General features: G+C 62.8%; 1 pseudogene; it reads right to left on the bottom strand.

Annotated features, from left to right (window-relative positions):
* Positions 1-4,483: 4,483 nt before the first annotated feature.
* On the bottom strand, positions 4,484-4,662 carry LOC138940949 (U2 spliceosomal RNA; annotated as a pseudogene).
* Positions 4,663-6,527: the final 1,865 nt, after the last annotated feature.

Raw genomic sequence — 6,527 nt, 5'->3', positions numbered from 1 at the left:
GGGGGGAGGTAGACCACTTCCGCGCTGGCTCTCTGCGGGAGGTTGAGCCAGGCCTTGGCTTTGCGGCGGATCTCCAAGTCCGCCGCCTTCAGGGGACGCTTCTCCACTGTGGCCCCCCGCAGCAGAAAGTCCATCCGTGGCAGGATGTTCGTTGCCACGACCTCCAGTTTCTGCCACGGGGCAAGGAGGGATCGGTCAACCGCGCGAAGATCCTCAAGGAGGCCCCCGATAGTCGCGAATGGCGTTTGGTCGACCGAGCAACCCGTCGGGATACCGAGATGGTGATACGGCTCACCGGACGCAAGGGGATGGACGGGCTCTCCCTGGATTTCGAAGGTCGTCGGTAGGACCCTGCCGCCTGCTCCTGCACCGATGTGCAGGGTGGCACATTTAGCAGGGTTGAACCGCAACCCCACCGACGATGCTCCGTCCTCTGCAGCAGCCAGGAGCCGCTGCATTCCCTCGGGCGTATCGGCAACGAGTGCAATGTCGTCCGCATACGCTAAAACGCTAAAGCGCGAGCCCAATAGATCGAACCCCGCATCGACGTCGGTAATTGCACGCAGTACCGAGTCGATAGCGAGGTCAAATACTATCGGGCTCAGCGGACAACCTTGCCGAACCCCCGAGCGAACAGGGATGGGGTCGGTGAACCCGCCGGCCGCGCGCACCCGCGTGGTGCATCCCTCATACATGGACTGCCATGTACGAACGATGCCCCCCGGCACCCCGGAGCGAACGAGAGCGCGGCGGATCACCGCGTGCGGGACCGAACCAAACGCGTTGGAAAGGTCCAGCCACGCGACGACCGCCTGCCGCCTAGTCCTCCGCGCATCAGTTAGGATCTCCTGCAGGACAAAGTTGTGCTCAAAGCACCCCTCGTCCCGCAGGAATCCCTTCTGTGCCGGACTAAGCTTGTTGTTGTTGACCGCCCAGTCGGTCAAACGATCGGCAACGAGCGCCGCGAAAAGTTTGGGGGCAGTGTCCCCCAGCGCGAGAGGGCGCCAGTTCTCTAACATGTCCCGGTCGCCTTTTTTGTACACCAATACGGTGTTGGAGGTCTTCCAGGACGCTGGGACTGCCTCGAGCCGATAACACGCGTTAAATAACGCGGTGAGGAGCCGCACTCCCGGATCCGCTCCACGAAGGTCACGGTAAGTGACACCGTCGGGACCCGGCGCAGAGTTCGTCATACGCCGGAGCCGACGGTCCACCTCCAACTCCGTGAAGGGATCCAGGAGCGCGGACTCCCCCTCATCGGCCAAGGGGTCAGCACGCTCCACCTCCGCGCCCAGGCCGTCCAGGTGTTCCCCGCCGCGGTACAGCCCTTCGAAGTACGCCTGAACCCGCTGTCTCGGCACTTGGCACGATTCAGCGGGCCCCTGCAGCACTTCTCGGACCGCCTTGCGACGGTTCGCCCTGTACAGGGCCTGTATGCGCGTAGCTTCGCGCACCCAGCCCCCGCGCCCTTCTCCCTGCTGCTGGGGACCGGCCGGTGCCGGCCCCCTCCTAACGCCGTCTCGCGCCGGCACTCCCCCCTCACCCCGACGCGCCCGCGCCTCACGCGACCGATCCGGACGGTCGCGGGCGCCGGGTGCACCCCCGCCAACCGCTCTCGCTGCATCCTCCCCGAAGAAGGTGGCGACAGCAGCCGCCACCTCCTCCAGGTCCGCAATCGAGGCGACGGCCTCCACCCGCCAGACCAGCGCGTCACGAGCAGCCACACGTTGCCGCCTGTGCTGTCTTGCGACAGCCGCAGGGGCCGGTTGGCCACCGGACGGCAAGCCGGGCGGGGGGTTAGCACGCCGCGGGTTTCGGTGGTGCCCCCCGCCCCCGCTCCTAGGGACCGGCGGTGCCTCACCGCTCGCTCCGGGGCCGCCGATTGCGGGAACGCCCCGCCGACGGCCCATCACCCCAAGGACACCAACCTGGGCACTCGGATGTCCCGCGATGCTTTCTTCAGCACGCTCTCCCGGTGCCCCCTCCACGCTGGTCCCCGGCTGTGGGATGCCCGCAGCAACCCCTCGAACGGAGCGGACCATCGTCCGCTGCAAGACGACCGAACACGGTCGTAGGTTAGGCGTCGTTGTTACATTCGCCGGCGTTTGTGGCGGATGACCGGGCGTCCGCCTCAGCCCCACCGGCGTCGGACCATCGCTCCCGCTGGAGTCGCCGCTCCACCTCCTCCTCGCTCTTCTTCCCACGCACCTCCTCCACGGCCCACCCGAGTCCCCCTCGTCCTCCGATGGTGATGAGGGGGGCGCCGCTCCTTGATGCCGCCGCTCCTCCCGCCCCGGTGTTGAGGGGGTTGAAGGAAGGCGCATCCCGCCGACCACCTCCAACGGTGACCCCTCCAGGATGGTAGGGAGGGGGGAGGGTCTCGATGGAGTGACCCTCCCCGCGGTGTACCCCGTGGCCATCACGGGGGACCCGCAAGTCGATGTGGTCACCGTCTGGGTGGTCAGCGTGGCGGATCCCGACGCCGCAGGCACAAATGGTGGTGTAATGACCCCCGCGCACACGCCGCAGATGGAAGGCGGCGTGGTGGGGGTCATTCGGGGGGGCGGGGTCCCTCGTTGCGGGGTGGGCGTCCTCGCCCCACCCCTCGCCCCCCCGGATGCCTGCAGCGTCAGCGCGGCACTGAGATTCCGTACCGCGGTGCCGGCTGGGGATGTCATCGCCGGCTGGGCCCCTCTGGTGTTCCTCCCTGAGGAAGGGGGCCCCCGCGGTACGCCCCTGGCCGATGGTCGGGCCAGGGGGCCCGTCTGTAAAGCGCGCTTCTCGACCGGCACGCTTGACGCCCGAGATCTGCTCCTTGTTGTAGGACCCCCACAGGATGTCGTCGGGGGGGTCCTCTCGGGCGTCCTCCTCCATGCGCCCCCCATGCCGCCGAAGGATGGAGATTCGGCGGCAGGGGACCTCCTGGGGGGCGCGCGTGCCGGCCTGGATGCGCCGCTCTTCACGAGAGGCGCGCTCGTGGAACGCCGCAAATTCCTATTAAACGAGGGCCCCGCCTGGCTGGTGGTGGACGGCGGGGCCCCTGCGGCACTCCCTGTAGATGATTTGCCCCCGCTGGATGGTCTGCGGGGGCTTTTGCGCGCCTCTCTTGCCGCTTGTCCGGACGGGCATCTCCTATTGGCCGCGCCATCTTGTCCTGTGGATCCGCCATAAGACTGTGGATGCGCCTTACCTTTAGTTGCGGCGGCCGACGTCCTCCTAGTGGCGGCACCCAATATGGCGGCTGTCATGGCGGCCTGAGATGTCAAAATGGCCGCCCCACGTGTTGATGTTGTGGCCAGCGACGGAGATGTTCTTCGTGTCGCTGGCCCCGCTGCGGTGACAGCCGCGTAGGAGGGGGACTCTCCTGCTGCTCCTGGTGACCGGGATGTTCCTGCGGATGCTGTTGTTGTTGCAGGTGGTGTTACTCGTGACGTCGTGGCCGCGGAGTGCGACGTGGGTGGCCGCGAGGAGGCGAGGCTTCGCGACGATGGTCCAGCCGACGCCGATGCAGATGGGGCCGATGCAGAGGCCCGGGTCCGCACACCTGAAACACCACCAATATTATTCAGAGTTCTCTGTGCTCCGCGTACTGTGCGACACGCAGCTTCCGTCCGGGGGACGTGCTCCTTCTCAAAATGTTCTTTAACACGACGATAGGGGACCGCGCCTGTCCCCCTAAAGTTACATATTGAGCACACGTACGCTATTGTGTCCCCCGGATGGAATTTACGAATATGACGCGACAAATGCTGCGTGTCGCAGAAATCGCCCCTCGACCTGACGTTTCTGTCTGTGCTCCCCCAGCATCGCGGGCAACACACCCGCTCCGCCAGGGGATAAGTCAATACGACTTCGAGCGGGCTCTGCGCCATAACAATAAATTAATAATAAATAAAACAAAAACAATTAATAAAATTACGACGCGCGGCAAGCACGGAACCCCGCGCGCGGAACGCGGAGGCGGCACGTGGCGGGATAACCTACACACGTGTGTATGCAGGCACCCCGCGGCGGCGGATCGCGATGCGGCGCCCCGCCGTCACAACAACAGGTGCAACGATGCACCGCCGCACCGCGATGCACCACACGCACGCACCACACCCGCGCACCGCACACTCACCGCACTGCCGCACGTCACTCTCGGCGCAGAGCCCCAGGTCGAGGGAGCCCTGACCACAAAACTTCGCGGAGCACACGCGTCGCGGCACTTCACTTATACGCGCGCGGACACGAAAACACAAGTCGCTTCCCGGCAAAACGAATATCGCGGACACTCACTCGCGGAATATATAAATATACAATAAATAAAACTCTTCTCTGAGCTAAGTCTAACACTCTAAAGCCCACGCGCGAGAGAGAGGTTAGGTGCGCGTAGGCACCCCAGGGATCCAGCGTATCGCACCGATCTTCGGAAAACCTGGTGCAAGCAGGTTATCTGCCACGGGGTTGATACCTAATAACCTGATGGGGTTGTGCTTTACCAGATTATTAGGCCGTTCCTGACGGTACTGCAATGCCAGGCCGACCCGCGGCAGAGTCGGAGCAAGCTCCGGTCACCCGCCAGGTTCCAAAAATCAGTTTAATATTCTGAATCCCCTATGGGGATTGTATCAGATATTAAGCTGATAAGAACAGATAAATTGCCGTTTATTTTGAATTAATGTTCCCCGGGGGGACAGCACCCCCCCGGGGTGCGAATACAATAAAAAGTCGGCAATTAGCCGCGCGCAATATACTTAAAATATGGGCGGGAGACAATAGCCCCTCCCGCCAGTGGGCACTAAAACTAACGCGCTGGGGGAGCACTAGCCTCCCCCAGGTCGACGATATAAAAAGGTGATAAATAGATTGCCCCGGCTGACTGACCGGGGCAATGTATATCTAAATCACAGCAACCGCCCCCGGGCCAATCACAGATAAGAGGTCGGAGATAAAAGGACCCGGGGGCGCGCACGCGGCAAAAGAATAATAAATAAAATTAAATGTAAAACGCGACACACACATTCTCGGCTAAAATACAATATTAGATACGCGGCATTCATACTCGGAACAGACAGGCCCACACAACATGCAATAAAATATATAAAAATATAAAAACGGGTTAAAATAAAATTAGAGCAGGGCAAAACCCTGCTCCCTCGCCGCTGCGAGTAGATAAATAAATAAAAGTGGGCAAGACAACGCACTTAATAAATTACGCGACATGTACACCCGAGACGCAAAAAACAATAAATAAATAGGACGAAGACGCGTGAAGTGCCGCACCTACGCATTGGTGGGCCAACGCCGGCGAATCGCGCGGGGGGGTGTCGCGAGCACCCCCTCAGCCGAGGGGCGGGAGGGAGCGGCGTACTGGCGCACGCCAGACACGTGCTCCACGTAAATGTCCCTAGACCAGCGAATGGTATCCGAGACCATGAGGCGGCGCATCATCGAGGCGTAGGCGTTGCCAATCCTCAGCACCCTCAGTACCGCCTCATTCCTCGGATCCCACGAGCCAAGGGCACCGACGACGAAGGCCGTCACTACGACGCGATATCCCCGCCGCTGGAGCTCCTCAGCCAAGGGCGAGTATTTGGCGACTTTCCTCGCCCTAGCCTCATCGAAGGACACCCAGCGGTTCTCGAAGGGGATCGTCACGTCGCAGATGACGACACACTTGGAGCGCTCGTGCCAGACCACAAGATCGGGCCGTAGCTCCCCGAGTTCGCCCTCCATGCCCTCAACCCGCCGGTTTACCCGCTTCTCCCCAGGCATACGGCAAGCCTTCCAGAGGCGGTGCAATACGGCGTCGTGCCTCAGCTGAATGGCGGCGGAGTGTACCCCACAATGACCTAAAACATGGGGAAGGGTCTCGGCTGCTGCCCCGCAACGCCGACACCTTCGGTCTGCCTCCCCCCAGCGGCGTGCACCGTTGAGAGGGAGGACATCCAATTTGGCGCGATGGATAAAGCGCCAGTCGGCGAAGCGAGTGAAGCTGCCGCCGCGGACATAGTGATTACTCACGCCCGCCCGCGACGACACCTCGAACACCTTCCCCTGGTCCGGCTTACGCAACAGCGTACCCGAATAGAAAGCCGCCACCGCTGAGCGCAGACGAGTAACCACCTGGTTGCGAGCACCAGGTGGCACCTTTACCGCGTCGCCTCCGGGACGTCGGCACCCGACAATGAGCCCCTCGGTCGCCTCACACCATTCCCACCGAAGGGACAACCTCTCAGACTGCCTCCGCGCAGCATTCCGAGCCGACGACCACAGGGAGCGCTCCCCTCCCTCGCGCAACCTCCCCTCCTGCGAACCGGAGAGGAAGGCCGCGATGTCCTCGCTGGTCGGAGGACCGCCAATCCGCCTGGCCACAACTCCCCGCAGAGACGCCCACGCGAGCGTCCTGACCGTCGCGTCGCCAGCCGTAAGCATACGGAAGACGTGCGCGACGGACAGGACGTCCGCGAGGTCAGCTAGCGGAAGTAGCCCACAACCCCCGCGTTTCGGGGGGAGGTAGACCACTTCCGCGCTGGCTCTCTGCG

This window comes from Polyergus mexicanus, unplaced genomic scaffold (genome assembly GCF_030449975.1).
Source record: "Polyergus mexicanus isolate NDT 795.1 unplaced genomic scaffold, iyPolMexi1.0 SCAF_17, whole genome shotgun sequence".
NCBI classification, from domain to species: Eukaryota; Metazoa; Arthropoda; class Insecta; order Hymenoptera; family Formicidae; genus Polyergus; species Polyergus mexicanus.
The sequence above is the reverse complement of the archived record's forward strand: the minus strand, read 5'-3'. Positions and strand labels throughout refer to the sequence as shown.